This window comes from Amblyraja radiata, chromosome 33, assembly GCF_010909765.2.
Source record: "Amblyraja radiata isolate CabotCenter1 chromosome 33, sAmbRad1.1.pri, whole genome shotgun sequence".
In the NCBI taxonomy this organism is placed as follows: domain Eukaryota; kingdom Metazoa; phylum Chordata; class Chondrichthyes; order Rajiformes; family Rajidae; genus Amblyraja; species Amblyraja radiata.
This window is the reverse complement of record NC_045988.1, coordinates 17,701,290-17,720,679: the sequence shown is the minus strand read 5'-3', so window position 1 is coordinate 17,720,679 and position 19,390 is coordinate 17,701,290. Positions and strand designations below refer to the sequence as shown.

Genomic DNA, 19,390 nt, shown 5'->3' with positions numbered 1-19,390 from the left:
TATGTGGTTATTTTGCTGTGGTTAAACATTGCTGCAATAAACACACACTTCATGGGCGGATGAATATGGTGTGGGTTAAATGCCACTATAAAAGACAGTCAAAGAAACCACTCTGTAATCCCTTTTTAGACATTGGAAAGGATAAAAGGACATGGTTTTGAGCAGCTATGGACACTGAGCAAGTTGTCAATCACTCCAGCCAAGTAAGGTTTAAATATTCATCATATTAGAAATGCAGTGGTCAGTAGGTTTTGTATTCCATTTCAAAATGTAATCTGGTGAATGTTGGATAGGTGCTCATATTATTTTAAAATATATCAAGCAGCAGGTTTATGCTACTGTACATTGCTTCTAATTTAAAAAAAAAATGTTAATTAAAAAAAAAAGATATCAAGCAGCAGGACTCAAATTTGTGAATTTTGCTGTTGAAACAAGGAACTGCAGGTGCTGGCTTGCTGAAAAGGACACAATGTGCTGGAGTTACTCAGCGGGCCAAGCAGCATTTCTGGAGGACATGGATAGGTGACGTCTGGGTCGGACCCTCAGAGTTGTTCTCCAGAGATGCTCCCCAACCTGCTGAGTTACTCCAGCTCTTTGTGTCCCTTTTTTTGTTAAGTTTACTGTTCTGGATTCAACTTACACATCTGTGTCTGTTCAATACATATGGTGCCCATTTAATTCCGTTAGCTTTCCATTTTCCTGTGTTCTACATTTTCTCTGAAACTTACCCATTTCTCTCTACCAGCATATAATTATAAATCCATGTTGTTTCCAGGTCATGCATGTTGATGTGCACTTGACTGCATTGCAGGCCACCTTGGTGGCTTTCATGCATTGGTGCAACACACACCATGAAGCATAGGGTTCCTGATCTCCCATCAAATATGATGATATTTACTGCTATATTTTTAATGCATTCATTAAATTAAATTAAATCCTACCAAAATTTTTAAAATTGACTCTTGTGTTGTTTATTTCAAGACCAAAGTGTTAATCAGAGTAGCTCGAGAAAACAAAATGCCCGAGCAACACAATGGCATAGCGGTGGAACTGCTTCCTTACAGTGCCACAGATCCAGATTTGATCCTCACTATGGGTGCTGACGGTATGGAGTTTGTACGTTCTCCATGTAATTGCATGGGTTTTCTCTGGGTGCTCCGGTTTCCTCCCACACTCCAAAGACAAGGTTAATCGGCTTGGGTAAAAATTATAAATCATCCTTAGTATGTGGGACAGTGTTAGTGTATAAGGTGATCACTGGTTCATGTGGACTCGGTGGGCTGAAGAACCTTTTTCCAGGCTGTATCTCTAACTTAACCTTTAAACCTATGCAAATTCACAACTTCCTCACCATCAGTCTATTCTACATGTGTATCCTTTCCTTTCTAGTTGCATTAAAAACTGTTTGGTGTAAATTTGAGTGAAGTTCCCTGTTATGAAAAATGGCAAGTGTTTCTTCAGTCTGCCTGATGCTGACTGTTGATGATCCTATTGGGGACACTTGGATTGGTGTTGGCCTAACAAAACTGTTATTTAGCTTTCTGTCAGCGAAATTCACATGGTCAGTGACTGCATTTAGTTGGATTTATGCAACATTCTTGCAATGATTGCAAAGCTAAAACTGCTTCCCAATAAGCATAAAGATGCTGGATAAACTGTGTACATCGAATCAATCCTCATTCTCTGCTGTCTAACTGGCATTAACTGATGTTAAGCTTGAGGTGCTGATGGGACTTTACCTTTTGAGATGGTTCCTGAGAAAATTGGATGTTTTTCCTTTGCCATGATAAGCCACTATTTCCTTGGTTTCCAGGGCAAATGCCTTGTGAACAGGTAAGTTAAATAATTAGAACACAGAATAGTATAGCACAGGGACAGGCCCTTCAATCTACAATGTCTGTGCCAAACATGATGCCTAGTTAAACTAATCTCCTGCATGTAATCCATATCCCTAAATTTCCTGCATATCCATGTGTCTATATAAAAACTTCTTATCTGAGTCCACCACGTTCTCTGGCATTGCACCCACCGCTTGTTGCGTGGGGAAGAAAAAACTTGTCCCACTCATCTCCTGTAAACTTTGTACCTCTCACCTTAAATCTATATCCTCTAATCTTTGGCATTTCCATTCTGGGAAAATGTTCTGACTGCCTCTCGTATTATGCCTCTCATAATTTAATACATTTCTATTAGGACTCCCCTCAACCTCTGACACTCTGGAGAAAACAATCTGAGTTTGTTCAACCATTTCTTGCAGCTATTATCCTCTAATACATGCAGCATTCAGGTAAACCTCTTCTGCACCCCTTCCAAAGCCTCCTCAACCTTCCGGAAATGGGGCGACGACCAGAACTGCATGCAATACTCCAAATGCGGCCTAATTCCTATAAAGCTGCTACATAACATCCTGACTTTTACACTCAATGCTCTGACCGATGAAGGCAAGCATACCCTACACACAACATGCCATTTATTTGAAGCATACTGTGGTGGCAAACAAGGAATATTTTACTTTCTGAAGCAAAATGACATTTCCGGTGGAAAGATGCAATTTGCTGCAAAGCACTGTAGAATGAATGGAAGAGCCATCCATGCTAACATGCTCTCTGTGTTATTATTTCTTTTATTTAATTCTTTTTTCAAGCCCAATACAAATCCACTCATTCAAGCAGTGTTTATTCTTAAACCAAATAAAATACACTAAGAAATAATATTCTTCTCTCTTTTTTGCCAATTATCTTAACTGGCCATACCTGTAGGAGAAATTGCTTGAATGAGTGGAACTGTACTGGGCTTGAGAATTAAAAAAAAAAATCAAAACCTAACCTGATTTTTAACAACATTATTAAAGTTCCTCATTGTCTTTCTTGCCTCCTCCAGAGATGTTCTCCAGCTTGCATGTCTTTGCATAACTAAGGTACATTTATGCTGGTATCCTTGTCATATATCTCCTCCGACGACAACATGACAGTTCCTCTACATTTATACAAAGATTTAATGGAAGTAATATAACTCCTTATTGCCATTTGCACAGTTTCATTTCCTCAATGGCCTTCAATATCGCTGCTAAGGATGTCATAACTACCACTTGTTAACTGTGGAAATGCTTAATTGAAATATTGAAGTAATGTTTTTCAGAAGTGTTAAAAGCTATTACAAAAATGCCATCCAATTTGTAATAAAGCAGAACATTTTACAATTTCTATCTCGCTATCAAAGACATCTACAAATTGCTGCACACTTCCTTGCACGTACTCCCAGCTCATGCAATGTTCCAATGTACCACTCACCTTCCACATTTCACTTCCATTTTTTGCCAATGCTTCAATAAAACTGCATTGTATTCCACAATGAAAGAAGTGGCATTGATTTTTGAAATTCTTCAGCAAAGCACTGACATCAGCATGATGGGCCAATTGGACTCCTTCACCTGTACTGTAGCTTGTAATGGATCTTCTACTGAAAATAATATCGGATGTAATGAGTACAGTTAATCAATTGGGAGGGAAATTATTTTAGTTGGATTAAAACATACATAAATGATGTGCTGAATTAATTTAAAACATAAAACATAGTGAAATTCCCCACAGAGGCAGGCTCTTCCATTTACAATGTATGTGCCATAAAACTCATCTCTGCTACCTGCACATGATCCATTCCCTGCCTATCCATGTGCCTATCTAAAAGCCTCTTAAATGACTGGACTTCTGGGAAAGAAAGCTGTCACCTTCATAGGAATATTGCTTGTGGTAAATAAGTATGCTTTAACATTGTAGTGGCCTAGTATTGGTTTATTATTGTCATGGTACGACACCATTTATTTTGTTTCCAGGGCAAATGCATCCGGAACAGGTTGGTTAAACAAATGGTAGCCTGTACCAAGATATGGTGGCAAAACGTTCCTTTGCATGTTGTCCAGAAATAGTATATCATGCATGAGTCCATTCAAACTTCACAAGTACAACGAGAATTTGCAAAGAAAGAGGAAACAGAGAGTAGAATATAGTGTTACAGCTGCAGAGATAGTGCAGATAAAAGAAAACAATGGCAAGAAGGTATATTGGGAGCTATGGTCCAGCTTCTTAACCTATGAAATATCCATTCCATAGTCTGATAACAGCAGTGAAGAGGCTGGTCCTGTATCCGGTGGTATATGCTTGCAAGCTTTTCAATCTTCAGTCCAGTTGTAGAGGGAAGAGGAATTTCCCAGGATGAAAGGGTCCTTGATTATGTTGACGGCTTATACACAGTACATAAGCTGTTACTCCATGTGGAGTGAGCTGTACAGATTAAAATGGCCCATGTTTGATTGTCACACTAAATGGTGAAAGCCTTTGCAATCCCTTCACGTGCATGGATGAAGAAATGGACACATTTTATTGTGTTTGGTCTCCAGAGACCCCCAACTGGTAGGTGAGTAATGGGCCTGTCACACTTGCGCAACTTTTTCGGCAACTGCCTGCACCCATCATAGGTCGTTGCAGGTCGCTGAACATGTTCAACATTTTGAAAATTCAACGGCGACCAGAAAGACGCTACGACTCTTTGGGCGACTGAGGAGACCACTCACGACGATACAGGTGACATGTCGCGGGGTGAAGCCTGTATGGTTGTGAGTAGTCACCCAAAGAGTCGTACCTTGTACTTGTCGCCGAAGGATTTTCAACATGTTGAACATTTTCTGTGACCTGCAATGACCTATGACGGGTGCCAGCAAGTCGCAGAAAAAGTTGCGTAATTGGGACAGGCCCATAAGTGTGGTATGATATTGTGAGGAAGGGACATAATTCTGGCTTGTCTGTATTCTGAAACGGTCTCTGACCACTGAGACCACTGGTTTCTGCATGGAATATCATGACCTGGATCTCCAAAACAGTGATCACATCAATGACAACTGAAAAGGCACTCATTGTGTTCAGAAAACTGGCAAAATAAATATATTGCAATGCAGGTTTCTCAATTTCAATGGATTCTGTGAGATTATCTTGCTCGATTTACAATGATATGAATACGTTTGTCAATGTTAATGTGTTGGAAAAATTATAAAACCATATTCTTGAACAGTGCAAGCAATATGGGGAAACATTTTCTTTTGCAAGCAATTTTTTGTTAACATCTCCTGATGATTGGGAGTTATCAAATCGGTTTGCTGGGGTAATTTGCAGATGAAACAGCACCTGACCTCTTAAGGCTATTAGTGGGATTAGTCTAGAATCTTTGGTTGGTAGAACGATAACACTGAAAGATGCCTTTGTGATTATATCCATGATGTGTAAATCAGATTAGATTTACAGATCAAGATTATATTTGGGTTTTGTATCCTGGACAAACTATGATCTAAAGTGCAGAAACAAGGAACTGCTGATGCTGGTTTACCAAAAAAAATGTTGGAATAACTCAGTGGGTCAGGCAGCATTCCTGGACAAAATCGATATGTGATGTTTCGGAAATCAGTCTGATGACTGATCGTCACCTAAAATGTCACCTATCCATGTTCTCCAGCGATGATGCCTAATCCACTGAGTTACTCCAGCACTTTGTGCCTTTTTTAATGATCTAAAGTGACTGTTTTAGTTTCTAGTGACAGTGCAAAAACTCATTGTTAGTAGGTCTTTGTGTGTTATATATACCAAATTTATTATCTATTATTCATGAACTCTGGAACTCCATGTTTTCAATTAATCTTCCATTTTCTTCAACAGAGAAAAATTAGGAAGATCAGAAGCTCCGAGTACAGTTAATTAGGAATCAAATTACCTTTTAGCTAGGCTTAAATATTCATAAACTGTGCTTGCCTGAACTCTGGGGAAATGTTGTCATACTCATGAGAATATATTATTTAAGGTAAACAAGTATGCATTAGCTTGATTGTGGCCTAGTGTGCAAAACCCTTGCTCTGTATAGAGTAAGCCACGCAAACTAAAATGTTCAATGTGTATAAGTTGCTCTATCACACATTTGCTGCTGTTTGGTGATTTTATTTTTCTATTAAAGTCTTCATTCTTGGGAGATAATCAAATGTTTGATAGAGAGGATCAAATTTGTTTTAAAATCTGTATCGTGCTAGATGTAAGATTGGGAAAACTGAGGGATAAAATATTCCAGATTTTTAGCCTGTCTACATTGACGATTCTTTTTTCTTTTTTCAAATTGCACTGGCATTTATCTGCCTGTTACAGTTTGAACTGCATGTCAATTGTGAGACTAGGGCATTATTGATACGGAACTGGCCAATATCATTGCCAGCGAACATGAAGGAGAAGTGGTTTGGCTCAATATTGCAATGCAAAAGTAATGCTTGGTCCTTGTCTGATTGAATGCTCTACTTCTCAGCTCGTGTTTGAATGTTGTCCAGGACTGGATGCCCATAGGAATGGATAGCTACACACTTTTATTATGTGATGGCTTGCATGTGTGGCTAAATAATGTTCAGTCTTGAGAAGACCATTCTATTTCTAGAATTGAATTGGACCACGTCATTGAGAAAACTGGAGATGCTTTGGCTGATGTTGCTGTGCTATGAAACGGCTGCAGCAGTTCATCAGAGTTGGGATTTTTGAAAGGATTCATCACATTGCTATGAAATGGTATTTTAAGAAGGAAAATTCAGCATTTAATAGGTTGAGTTTATGGAGGCTATGAGAGGGAGGCTATTAACTATAACTATACAGATGTTTAATGCTGTTTATATCTGCACATTTTCCTTTTTAACAGCTGTATTTTCATTGCATTAGAATTATTTATGCAATAATTGGTTATTGGGTCTATTAATGGGCAATAGACAAGAGGTGCAGGAGTAGGCCATACGGCCCTTCGAGCCAGCACCACCATTTACTGTGATCATGGCTGATCATCCACAATCGGTACCCCGTTCCTGCCTTCTCCCCATATCCCTTGACTCCGCTATCTTTAAGAGCTCTATCTAACTCTCTCTTGAAAGCATCCGGAAAAACGACTTCCACTGACTTCTGAGGGAAAGAATTTCACAGATTCACAACTCTCTGGGTGAAAAGGTTTTCCTCATCTCTGTTCTAAATGGCCTACTCTTTATTCTTAAACTGTGGCCCTTGGTACTGGACTCCCCCAAAATCAGGAACATGTTTCCTGTCCAATCATGTCCAATCCCTTAATAATCTTGTGTTTCAATAAGATTCCCTGTATGTGAATACGGCCAATAAACTTATTCATTCATTCATTCCCTCTCATCCTTCTACATTCCAGTGTATACTAGCCCAGTTGCACCATTCTTTCAACATATGACAGTCCCGCCATCCCGGGAATTAACCTGGTGAACCTACGCTGCACTCCCGCAATAGCAAGAATGTCCTTTCTCAAATTTAGAGACCAAAACTGCACACAATACTCCAGGTGTGGTCCCTCCAGGGCCATGTACAACTACAGAAGGACTTATTTGCTCCTGTACTCAATGCCTCTTGTTATGAAGACCAACATGCCATTAGCTTTCTTCACTGCCTGCTTTACCCACATGCTTACTTTCAGTGGCTCATGTACAAGGACACCCAAATCATGTTGTGCTTCCACTTTTCCTAACTTGACACCATTCAGAGAATCTGCCTTCTTGTTCTTGTCACCAAAGTGGATAACCTCACATTTATCCACATTAAGCTGCATCTGCCATGCATCTGCCCACTCCCCCGATCTGTCCAAGTCACCCTGCATCCTCATAGCATCCTCCTCACAGTTCACATTGCCACCCAGCTTTGAGTCGTCTGTAACTTTGCTAATGTTATATTTAATCCCTTCATCTAAATCATTAATGTATATTGTAAATAGCTGCGGTCCCAGCACCAAGTATTGTGGTACCCCACTAGTCACTGCCTGCCATTCTGAAAGGGACCCGTTAAGTGTCACTAACTTCACCCCTCACTCCCCCACAAGTTAATTCCAGTAAGGTTCTGGTCTATTTGAAGGTCAGGGACTTGGTGATGGTAATAGCAATTGATTTTAAAAGAATATGATCAAATGTTTATTTTTGCTGGAACATTTCAGTGGCACAACAAATCCTTATCTTATGGTGTATCTACTTGGTTCAAGAGAAATATAATGCAATATTTTCAGATGGTTTACTTTAATAAGTGGTACTTGTAACAATCACCTGCGGATCAAAACAACTATGGTTTAATGTATTAGTGATTTCAGGGGTGAAGGATCTGTGTAATGTGACAAGGAAGAAACACTGGATCCTTGGACATAATATCAGTTGGCAGATAAACTGGCATGTTCTGGCAAACTTCGCAGTTGCTGTGTGATTCATGCCAGCCTAGTAATGAAATGTTATTTTGATTGAGACTTGGTCTCTCTAGCTCGGGTGAAAACTGTCCAGTAACCCATGCGTTGTAGGATGCAAAAAGCCTCCAAGTTCATTTATACTGTTGATCATGAAAAATTGTATTTGGTATTTAAATGATTTTGCTCATGCTTTTCCAATTTAGTTGTTTTTTTGTTCACAAAGTAAAGATGGGCAGAAGGCCATTTGGCCCATTGTATCCTTGCCAATTAAAATTCCAACTGTCTAGTTCTTGCTCCGGAAGAGTCCAAGCTACCATAGCCTTGCAGTTACAGCACTTGAAGTAGTCAACCATGCACGAGTTGTATTTGCTGATAGCTTGTGCTCCACCACAAGATCATACATCGAATTCCAGATTCCCTGTTTCTCACAGTGAGAGAAATCAATCTTCAACTCCCTACTGAAATTTCCACCAATTAACTAAAATCTCTGGCCTTCAACATTTTAATATTAACACCATCAAGCTGATCATGGAAGAAAACAGCGTGCTTGTTACATCCTTCAGCTTCACTCACTAAAGAAGAAAATTAACATTCTGCTAGAGATGCACCTGATAACAAGTCTCTCTTTTATTTAATTTAGTTATATTACCCTGGATATGTGACAAAGGCAAATGATTTAATTTTGCCACTTCTGTGAGATTCATGTTTAAAAGATCATTAAAACTTAACAGAAGAAATAATTAAATGATTAGGTTAATTATACTGCATCTTGAGATGGAGGATACTCCGCGTTCCAATATGATGCTGTTCAGTAGATATGATCATTTAAAGGATTGTAGAGCTTGCAACATATTACCAGCACATGATGACTACCACAACCAAGTCTGTGTAATATTTCCTTCAGTCACAGGTCTGGAGTCTTGCCACTTCCAGTAATGACTGCTATCAAACAATATTTACAATTTTACCGAAGCCAATTAACCTTCACACCTGTTCATCTTTGGAGTGTGGGAGGAAACTGGAGCACCCAGAGAAAACCCACGTAGTCACCGCGAGAATGTACAAACAGCACCCGCAGTCGGGATCGAACTGGGTCTCTGGCGCTGTAAGGCGGCAACCCCACCACAGCGCCACCGTACCAAGGATTATGTTTTTTAATCCATACGTAGATCAACGGTGTGCATTTAAGCTCCACTGTATGTATTGTATGCGGAAGTATTTTTGAATAACAAAGCCTCACCTGCTTTTCACCAAATTCCCAACATAGCGTTAATAGACGAATATCATGTGCATCACTCTCTAATCACAAAAGACTGAGGGAAAAACACCACAGAACAGCTGAAAATCACAGTGGTGATTTGGGGGAAACAGTAGACAGATATTCTGCTGCATTTTGTTGTCAAAGCATGGCTAATTGATTTAATTCCCAGTCAAAGATCTATGGCTCGTAATATAGGAAAATATGTGCAGGAGTAGGCCATTCGGTCCTTTGAGCCAGCACCAAGGCTGATCATCTAAAATCAGTACCCTGTTGCGGCTTTTTCCCCATATCCTTTGATTCCTTTAGCCCAAAGAGCTAAATCTACCTCTCTGAAAACATACAGTGAATTGAACCCCACTGTCTTCTGTGGCAGAGAATTCCACAGATTCATAACTCTCAGGGTGAAGATGTTTTTCCTCATCTCAGTCCTAAATGGCCTACCGCTTATTCTTAAACTGTGACCCCTGGTCTGGACACCCCCAACATCGGGAACATTATCCTGCATCTAGCCTGTCCAATCCCTTAAGAATTTTATGTTTCCATAAGATACCCTCTCATCCTTCTAAATTCCAGAGATTAGAAACCCACTTTTTCATCATATGTCTGTCTCGTCATGCCTGGAATTAACCTGGCGAACCTACGCTGCACTCCCTCAATAACAATAATGTCCCTCGTCAAATTAGGAGACCAAAATTGCACAGAATACTCCAGGTGCAGTCTCACCAGATGCCCTTACAACTGCAGTAGGCCTTCATGCTTCTAAACTCAATTCCTCTTGCAATGAAGGCCAACATGCCATTAGCTTTCTTCACTGTCTGTTGTACCTGCATACATACTTTCAGTGACTGATGTACAAGCACACCCAGGTCTTGGTGCACCTCCACTTTTCTTAATCTGACACCATTCAGATAATAATCTCCCTTCCTGGTCTTGGCACCAAAGTGGATAACCTCACGTTTATCCACATTATACTGCATCTGCCCACTCACCCAACCTATCCAAGTCACCCTGCAGCCTCATGGCATTCTTACCGCAGCTCCCACTGCCACCCAGCTTTGTGTCATCCGCAAAGTTGGAGATATCACATTTAATTCCCTTGTCTAAATCGTTAATGTATATTGTAAATAACTGGGGTCCCAGCACCGAGCCTTGTGGCACCCCACTAGTCACTGCCTGCCATTCTGAAGAGGATCAGTTAATTCCTACTCTTTGCTTCGTGTCTGCCAACCAGTTCTCTATATATGTCAATACCCAACCCCTAATACCATGTGCTCTAATATTGCACACTAATCTCTTGTGTGGGAACTTGTCAAAGGCTTTTTTTGAAGTCCAGACACACCACATCCACTGGCTCTCCCTTATCCATTCTACTTGTTACATCCTCAAAAAATTCCAGAAGACGTCAAGCATGATTTCCCTTCATAAATCCATGCTGACTTTGACCGATCCTGTCAATGCTTTCCAAATGTGCTGCTATAACATCTTCCCCACTACTTATGTAAGGCTAACTGGTCTATAATTCCCTGTTTTCTCTCTCCCTCCTTTCTTACAAAGTGGAGTTACATTGGCTACCATCCAGTCCACAGGAACTGATCCAGAGTCGAGAGAACATTGGAAATGATCACCAATGCATCCACGATTTCTACAGCCTTGAGTACTGTGGGATGCAGACCAACAGTTTGCCTTCAGTTTCTCCCTCCCACTAGATCCTCGGTCCCCAGGTATTTCTGGGAAATTATTTATGTCTTCCTTAATGAAGACTGAACCAAAGTACTCGTTTAACTGTTCTGCCATTTCCTTGTTTCCCATTCTAAATTCACCTGTCTCTGATTGTAAGAGACCTACATTTGTCTTAACTAATCATTTACTTTTTACATATCTGAACAAGCTTTTAGAGTCTGTTTTTATATTCCCCGCTCTTTCCCCCCCCCCCCCTACTAATTAACCCCTTTGTCTTCCTCTGTGTTCTAAATTTCTCCCAGTCCTCCGGTTTGCTGCTCCCTCTGGCCAATATATATGCCTTTTACTTGGATTTAACACTATCCTTGATTTCCCTCATTGCCACAGTTGAGCCGCCTTCCCTGTTTTAATTTTTTTTTCGCCAGTCAGGATTGAACAATTTTTGGAGTTCATCCATGCAGTCTTTAAATCTTTGCAATTGCATCTCCACTGTCAACCCTTTTAAGTATAATTTGCCAATTATCCTAACTAATTCCTATCTCATACCTTCAAAGTCTCCTTTCTTTAAGTTCAGGACCCTGGTCTCTGAATTAACTGTGTTACTCTCCATCCTAATGTAGAATTCCACTATATTATGATCATTGTTGCCCAAGGGGCTTTGCACAATAAGATCGCTAACTAATCCTTCCTCATTACACAATACCCAGTCTAGGATGGCCTGTGCTTTAGTCGGTTCTTCTACAGACTGGTTTGAAAAAAACATCCCGTGTTCATTCCAGGCCATTCAGCCCACACTGTATTCTATACATTATCCCAAGTTAGACTAACCTGTACATCTCTCTGCCTATCTTTAAGTTTAGTTTAGAGATACAGCTTTGGACCAACAAGTCCGCACCCACCAGCGACCCCCGCACACTAACGCTATCTTACACACACTGGAGACAATTTACATTTTTACCAAAGCCAATTGACCTACAAACCTGTATGTCTTTGGACTGTGGGAGGAAACCGAAGATCTCGGAGAAAACCCACGCAGGTCACGAGGAGAATGTACAAACTCCCAACAGGCAGCACCCATAGTCAAATCTATGCTATTGACGAGCATCTTAAACATCACTATCATATCCACTTTCACATCCAACCCTAGCTGTGCATTTCCAGCACCTACCATCCTCTGTGTAAATAAGAAAACTTGCCCCTTGAGGAACTTCTCATCTCCTGTCCTGAATGGCTGACAGCTTATTTTAAAACTGTCTCTTTCAATTTAGAACTCCGGCAAGAGGAAGCATCAATTATGTAACTACTCTTTCACATCCTGTAAGATTTTCTGAATCGCTCATTATTCTAAATTCAGAATTGCTTACTGATTGCTGAATGCTACCCGCACAACAAACCCATCAAAACCCATCAGAAATCACTCTGGTGAAAATCAAAAGGACACAGTGTTGGGGGAATAACTCGGCAGGTCAGGCAACCTGGAGAACACGGATAGACAATGTTTTGGGTCAGGAACTTGCTTGACTCGCAACGTCACCTGTCCATGTCCTTCAGAGATGATGCCTGACCTGCTGAGTTACTTCAACACTTTGTGTCCTTCTGAGTATTAACCAATATCTACAGCTCCTTGTTTCTGCAATCAGTCAGGTGAACCTTTGCTGCACTTGTGCCACTGCAAGATCTCTGAGACAGAGGGGTCAGACTCGCACACTATAAACCATGTGCTGTCTCTACCACCCTCAATCTTTCCAGTCTTGTACTCAAATCCTCTTGTATGAAAGGAAGAAAATTAGGAAGGCAAATTGTACCTGCACCTTGGACCTATTTTATATGCTTCATGATGTACTGATTCATTAGCCTTGATGCCTTGTGGTGCTGAGTGATACATTGTGTATTCATTACAATGATTATAGAGCATAAATGAGTGATACAGTGCACTAAGTACAATGTAATGTACTTAGGCCGAACAATACTCAATCTTACCACAACATAACATAATAATATAACAGACTCAAACCTATTATCTGTTGGGATGCTTCCAACTCTGAGAACAAGTGTATTATGCCGACGTTGCAGCAGTTCCTTATCTCCCACTCTGCCCAAATTCAGAATAGTGACAGGGTAAAGGCAATGATGTAATCTGCTCCACAAATGGCAGATGCTCGTTATTCCAAAATGACATTTTATCCATAAGTCCAGGAACACAGCTATTGAAATCATTTGCAGCTGATGCCCCATTTCAGCACTTGAACTATAAGACCAGAAGATGTAGAGGCAGAATTAGGCCATTTGGCCCATCGAGTCACTTCTGTCATTCAATCATTGCTAGTCATTTTTTCCCTCTCAATCTCATTCTCCTACCTTCTCTCCATAATCTTTGATGCCCTTACTGATCAAGAATCCAACAATCTCTGTTTTTGAAAACACCCATTGACTTGTCTTCCACAGCAGCCTGTGGCAATAAATTCCACCGATACATCGCCCTCGAGCTAAAGAAATTCCTCCTCCTCTCCAATCTAAAGGCATGTCCTTTTATTTTGAGGCTGTGCCCTTTGGTCCTAGACTCTCCCACTACTGCAAACATCCTCTCCACATCCACTCTATCTTGCCAATTGAGGCCATTGATTGGATTGGCAGACTGTGCATATGAATATGACACCTCTCATGTCATGTAACAGAGACTAGAAACTTAATCGAACTGCTGTTGAAGTGTAGACCTCGCCTCTCCGTCGTTTTTCTTAACTATCAAAATTTGTTTCATCTAAGTTATGGGTGCCAGAATAAGGACATCAATGCTTCAATGCCGTAGTGGCTCTCATGGGACAGGATAATTCTGTGTGCTGCTTGAAATAGAGTTGTCACTTTGGTGATGCGAGTGACTGCTTTAGACATGCAAGTGATATTTGACAAATGTATCAAGCAGCCCTGACAAAAAAGATCAGTGGGCCTCGAAGGGAAAAGGGATTCCTACCTTGCACCACCCTCTGCGTTTAACAAGTTGCTCCTTTGATCCTTTTAAATCTTTCTACTCACTTTAAACCTCCAGGCTTTGACTTCCCTACCTTGCAGAAGTGACTGGTGCTCTACATTTTACCTATGCCTCTCATGGTTTTATAAACCTCCTAGAAAGACATCCTTCATCAACCTTAATACTGTAGGACTGACGAACATGCTGGAAACACTTGGCAGGTCAGGCAGCATCTGCAGAAAGAGACGATCGATGTTTTGAGGTTGAAGATGCTTGTTAGAACTTGGAAAGAGAGGTCATGTTTTAAGATGCAGGGATGGAAGGGAAGTTTAAATGGGAACAGGTAACTTGTCTGATAGAGTGCAGCTGTGGTGAGCAGTTGAATGTATCCAGTTGACAGGTGAATGAGTACCGTGAGAGATAATGCAAACCAAGGAACAAAAATAGCTGAGAATAGAGGGCAGTAAGAAGGAGAGAGGTAAGAAAGAATAAATAAATGCAAAAGCAATAAAATACGGAGGTGTGAAAGGTGCCCAGTAGTTAATTGAAAGAGTAATACTGGACAAGTGGATGAATTGCAGCAGAACTGACCGTTCTGAGAACACGAACAAGAATTGCCTGAATATCTTCAATTTGATGGAAGCTGGAAAATTTCAGACAGAAGGTGAGGCGCTGTTCCTCAAGTTGGACTTTGTCAGAAGAAATGAGATCACAGACTGGTTGGAATGGGACTGGGATGGAGAATAAAGTGGTGGGCAACAGGGAATTTGGGACGGCCCTGGTGGATGGAACGTAGGTCACCCAAGGTCTCCAAATTGATCACATAATATGTTTAATTTCTTCAGCATGAAAGAGCAGCAAATGTGGTTGTGAACACGAACTTGAAACATCAAGTGTGATGCAGCCTCACTGAGATGGTGGGGAATCCGTGGGTAAAAGGACTGGTGTTGCACGTCCTAAAGATGCATGGGGAAAGTGCTATCACAATGGGGAATGATTGGTACAGATGGAAAACAAGACCATGGAATCAACTGATTTGCATCAGCAAGGATGGCACAGTGGCGCAGCAGTAGAGCTGCTGCTTTACAGTGCCAGTGACCCAGGTTCGATCCTGACGACGGGAGCTGTCTGTATCAAATTTGCATCCGCCTGGGTTTTCTCTGGGTGCTCCGGTTTCCTTCTAAACTCCAAAGACGTCCAGGTTTGTAGGTTAATTGGCTTCGGTAAAATTGTAAATTGTCCCAAACGTGTCGAATAGTGTTGGTATACGGGGTGATCAACTAGCCCATGCAGATTTGGTGGGCCGAAGCCTAAATATAATCTTTCTTTCCCAGTGTTATGAAAGATCTTCAATATTAAACTATTTGTTTTCTTTCCACGGGTGCTGCCTGACTTGCTGAGAATTTCCTGCATTTTCAATTTCCATTTCCAATGTCCAGCTCTGCATGTTTTATTTATTTGAAATACTGGAAGACAAACCCATCCAATAAGCAAAAAAGACACAAAGTGCTGGAGTAACTCAATCGGACAGGCAACATCTCTGGAACATGCTGCCTGATCAGTTGAGTTACTCCATTACTTTTTTGTGTTTTTTCTAAACCAGCATCTGCAGTTCCTTTTCGTCAACCTTCTAACAAGCAAATGGTTTGTTTATTTTCTCCCACAAACTGATTCACAATTTTATTTTTTGCATTCTGTTACCTATAGTTTAAAACACATCTTTAAATAGTGCCTTTGCATCTGTGCTTTTGAGAAATAAATAGAATGATCACAAGGGCAAAGTGAGCACAACCAATTGATTTCCGAGTTTATGAGAACTTGCTTTGCGTTGCTATTTTTGGACTCCATTGAATAGTTGTGTTCTTCAAGGACATGGATGCAACTTCTCAAACTGAACACAACTAGTTGGTTCCTACATTTTGTTCCTGAGGAACAGTGCTCTGCAGACATAATGATGTAGTTAGTGGAACTGCTGCTTCACAGTTCCATTCTTCTTCTTCTGTTGTGTGTCTTTTAGACCTGCAGCTCCGTTGAGGCGAGCCAGGCCAACATGTCATCGTCCAGGTCAATCAGACCTCGTTCACCATTCAGTGGCCAGTGTTTGGGGCAACTGGTGACGATGTGCTCCACTGTCTGTGTTGGGTCCCCACACTCGCAGGAGGCGCTCGCTGTCCACGAGGCCCCACCTCTTCATCGCTACTCCATAGCGTCCCATGCCTGTCCTTAAGCGGTTGAGGGTTGTCCACTGCTTTCGGGGCAAGTCCTGGCCAGGGACGTCCATGGGGTCATAGATGTAATGGTGTAGCCTAGATGGTTCCACTGACTTCCACTGGTCTTTCCATCTTGTCTTGACCCAGGCGGCCTTAGAAGCGTCAGCCGGTGTTGTGCAGAGCAGCTCTTGGGCTTGCGTGGCAAAGGGTTGCCGTGACTTGAGGCGCACTCATCGTGGTGTCTCTGTGACGATCCGATGGAGGAGGTGGGATTCACTGGTCTGTGCCTTTCGAGAGAGGGCCAGTGTGGCTGCTTCTCGTCTGATGTTGGCCGGGGCGATGCCAGCGAGGACAGGCAGTTGGTTTACAGTCCCATTGATCTTGCTTTAATCCTCGCTCTCTGCTGCTGTCTGTCTGGAGCATGCTGCTTCCACGTGACCACGTGGATTTCCTCCAGGTGCTCCAGTTTCCTTCGACATCACAATGATGTGCAAGATGGATGATTAATTGGCCTCTGTAAATTGCCCCCATTGGGTGTTGGTGAGTGGCAGAATCTGCAGGAAAGCTGATGGGAATGTGGGTGAGAATGAAATCAGGTGGCTCAGTGATGCAGCAGTAGAGTTGTTGCCTTACAGCGCCAGAGACCCGGGTTTGATCCTGGCTACGGGTGCTGTCTGTATGGTATTTGTAGGTTCTCCCCGTGACCTGCCTGGGCTTTCTCCGAGAACTTCTCACACTCCAAAGACGTACAGGTTTGTAAGTTAATTGGCTTGGTATAAATGTAAAAATTGTCCCTGGTGTAGTGGACAATGTTAATGTGCGGGGTTTGCTGATCGGTGTGGACTCATTGGGCTGAAGGGCCTGTTTCCGCGCTGTATCGTTAAACTAAAAATCTAATAAAATAGGAAATGGTAGGATTACGGTAAAAGTAGATGCTTGATGATCAGTGCAGACTCAGTGGGACAAAAGTACAATTTCCATGCTGTCTTTCTCGATGTCTCCATGCAAGTGGGTGAGATGGATCAATAATTATCATGGTTGATGTGCGCTGACATACATAACTATTCAGGTGGACTGAGAAGGAACTAAAGATTTTACACAAGTGTAGTGCTTTTCACATTGCCTATTTTGCAGAAGGCACTTTCAGTGGTTTATTCATCATCATGTGTTTCCAGTACAGTGAAATACTTCTCCTGCATACAACTCAGCAAGACCACCCCCACATGTGAACACAATCTCACGGTTAGAACAGAATGTACAGATCAACCCACTGAGTCTGTATGCAAGAGCTGCCATTTTGGCAACATTTTAGAGACCCAGCTACAGCTGGCCACAAAGGCCTGTTGCAGCCGTCACCACCTTTCCAGTCATCCTCCGAACTGTTGTCCCCTCTTTGCACGGCCCTCTTCAGCCCTTGTACCCCAGGGGGCACCTCCCACAGCCAACCTTGAGGCTCAGAAGCTGAGACATCCTCCAGTTCTTCTTACCAGGGCTCACCCCATTTTAACACCCCATCTCTGAACCGCATCAGATTCAAAAGGTAAAAGTTCTGCCCAGGAAAAAAATTCCACAAATCCAAGAAGCAGATCTAAATAAGGATTTTATTTGTGATGCATGAGGGATTACTGTTAGCCAGGTGATCATAAACATCTCCAATGCTTTATTGATTTGGAGAAAAAAAGACGTAAGTTAATGTGAAAAGACTTGGAATTGACATCTTATCGACTTGAAGGTGGTGTGGCACTATTTCGATACTGTACACAAGTATCATCTAAATGAGTTGAGTGGGAGCCATTCTTTAGGGAATGATAACAAATGAGGTGAGCCTCATTCCTTGATAAAATGCAAATGAGAAATGCATGGGATCACAGGGCAGTACTGATTCACTAAGGTTTGATTGGGGCTCACAGTGCACCAGCAATTAAAATAATGTCTTGGAGAGCTGGCAAGTAAACGGGTCAGAATTCACTAGCAAAATAATGTCGGGTAATTGGGCACATTGCTATTATTGCACATAAAAATATACTTGACAAGTTGCAGTGAGGAAGAGATGCCCTGCAAATTGTGAATCACTGCAAAATGTTGGGTATCTCACAGCGAGCTTCACCTTTTACCCCCCCTGCGAATGGAAAAGAATAGGATGATATCCACTGCAAGTATAAATCAGTCAGAAATTCAATCGACGAGAACTGTTATAATATTCCAGCAATGCCACTCATCCTTGGGGACAATATCAAAGGAATAGTCAGGATTCAGAACCTTGTAGATGTTTATGTGTTGCACCATTTTCTGCGGGGCTTTAAAATTCTCTTCACTTTTTTTTCCTCTGAAAACAATCGGTGGGTCTTGGAGTTGGTAGTAAATCTTTGTGTCCAGGTTGGCCTGTTTCCATCTGCTCTGTTTCTTCCTTTATCCTTGCTTCTCATTTAACAAGAGAGAAGTCTTGAGCAGGACACGAAGTGCTGTAGTAACTCGGGGACTGTTTGCAGAGGGCACGGAGCAACGTTTCCATCGGGACTCTTCAGATTGATTGCAGTTGCGGGGGGGGGGGGGGGGAAGGAAAGCTTGAAAAGTATCGAGAGTGGGACATAGCCCAGCAAGTAATAGGTGGATACGGTGGGGGGGGGGGGGGAGGTGTTGGTTCGTGCCTTGATCTGACTTCTAATTTTGTTGTGTCAGACAAGATGCCCATTAGGTTTGCCCATCCTTCTACCAATCGGGCACATTTATCCGCATTTTGGTCTCTGACCTGAATCACCATTGCATCAAATCCCAGAACCTCCCACCTGGTAACATTCCATGAGATTCCCTTCATCATGTGAGCTGCCTCAGTTTAAGAAAATGCCTATTCAATGAAGTGTCTTCTCATGTAAAAATGGCTGGGAACTTAATGGTGACCTTGCTACTTGGTGTCCCTATAACTTGGAAATTGTTTTTTAAACTTGAGTGTTTTTATTCTAATGATGACAGAGTGTCAATTTCCAAAGTGCCTCAGATTTTCTTGTCCATCATCTATGCTACATT

The 19,390-nt window shown here is 41.7% G+C and overlaps 1 protein-coding gene across 4 annotated transcripts in view; it reads left to right on the top strand.

The window, feature by feature from the left end:
* LOC116991390 (opioid-binding protein/cell adhesion molecule homolog) overlaps nucleotides 1-19,390 on the top strand; it is a 1,877,101-nt gene that overhangs the window by 67,135 nt on the left and 1,790,576 nt on the right. The gene's annotated exons all lie outside the window — the stretch shown is intronic.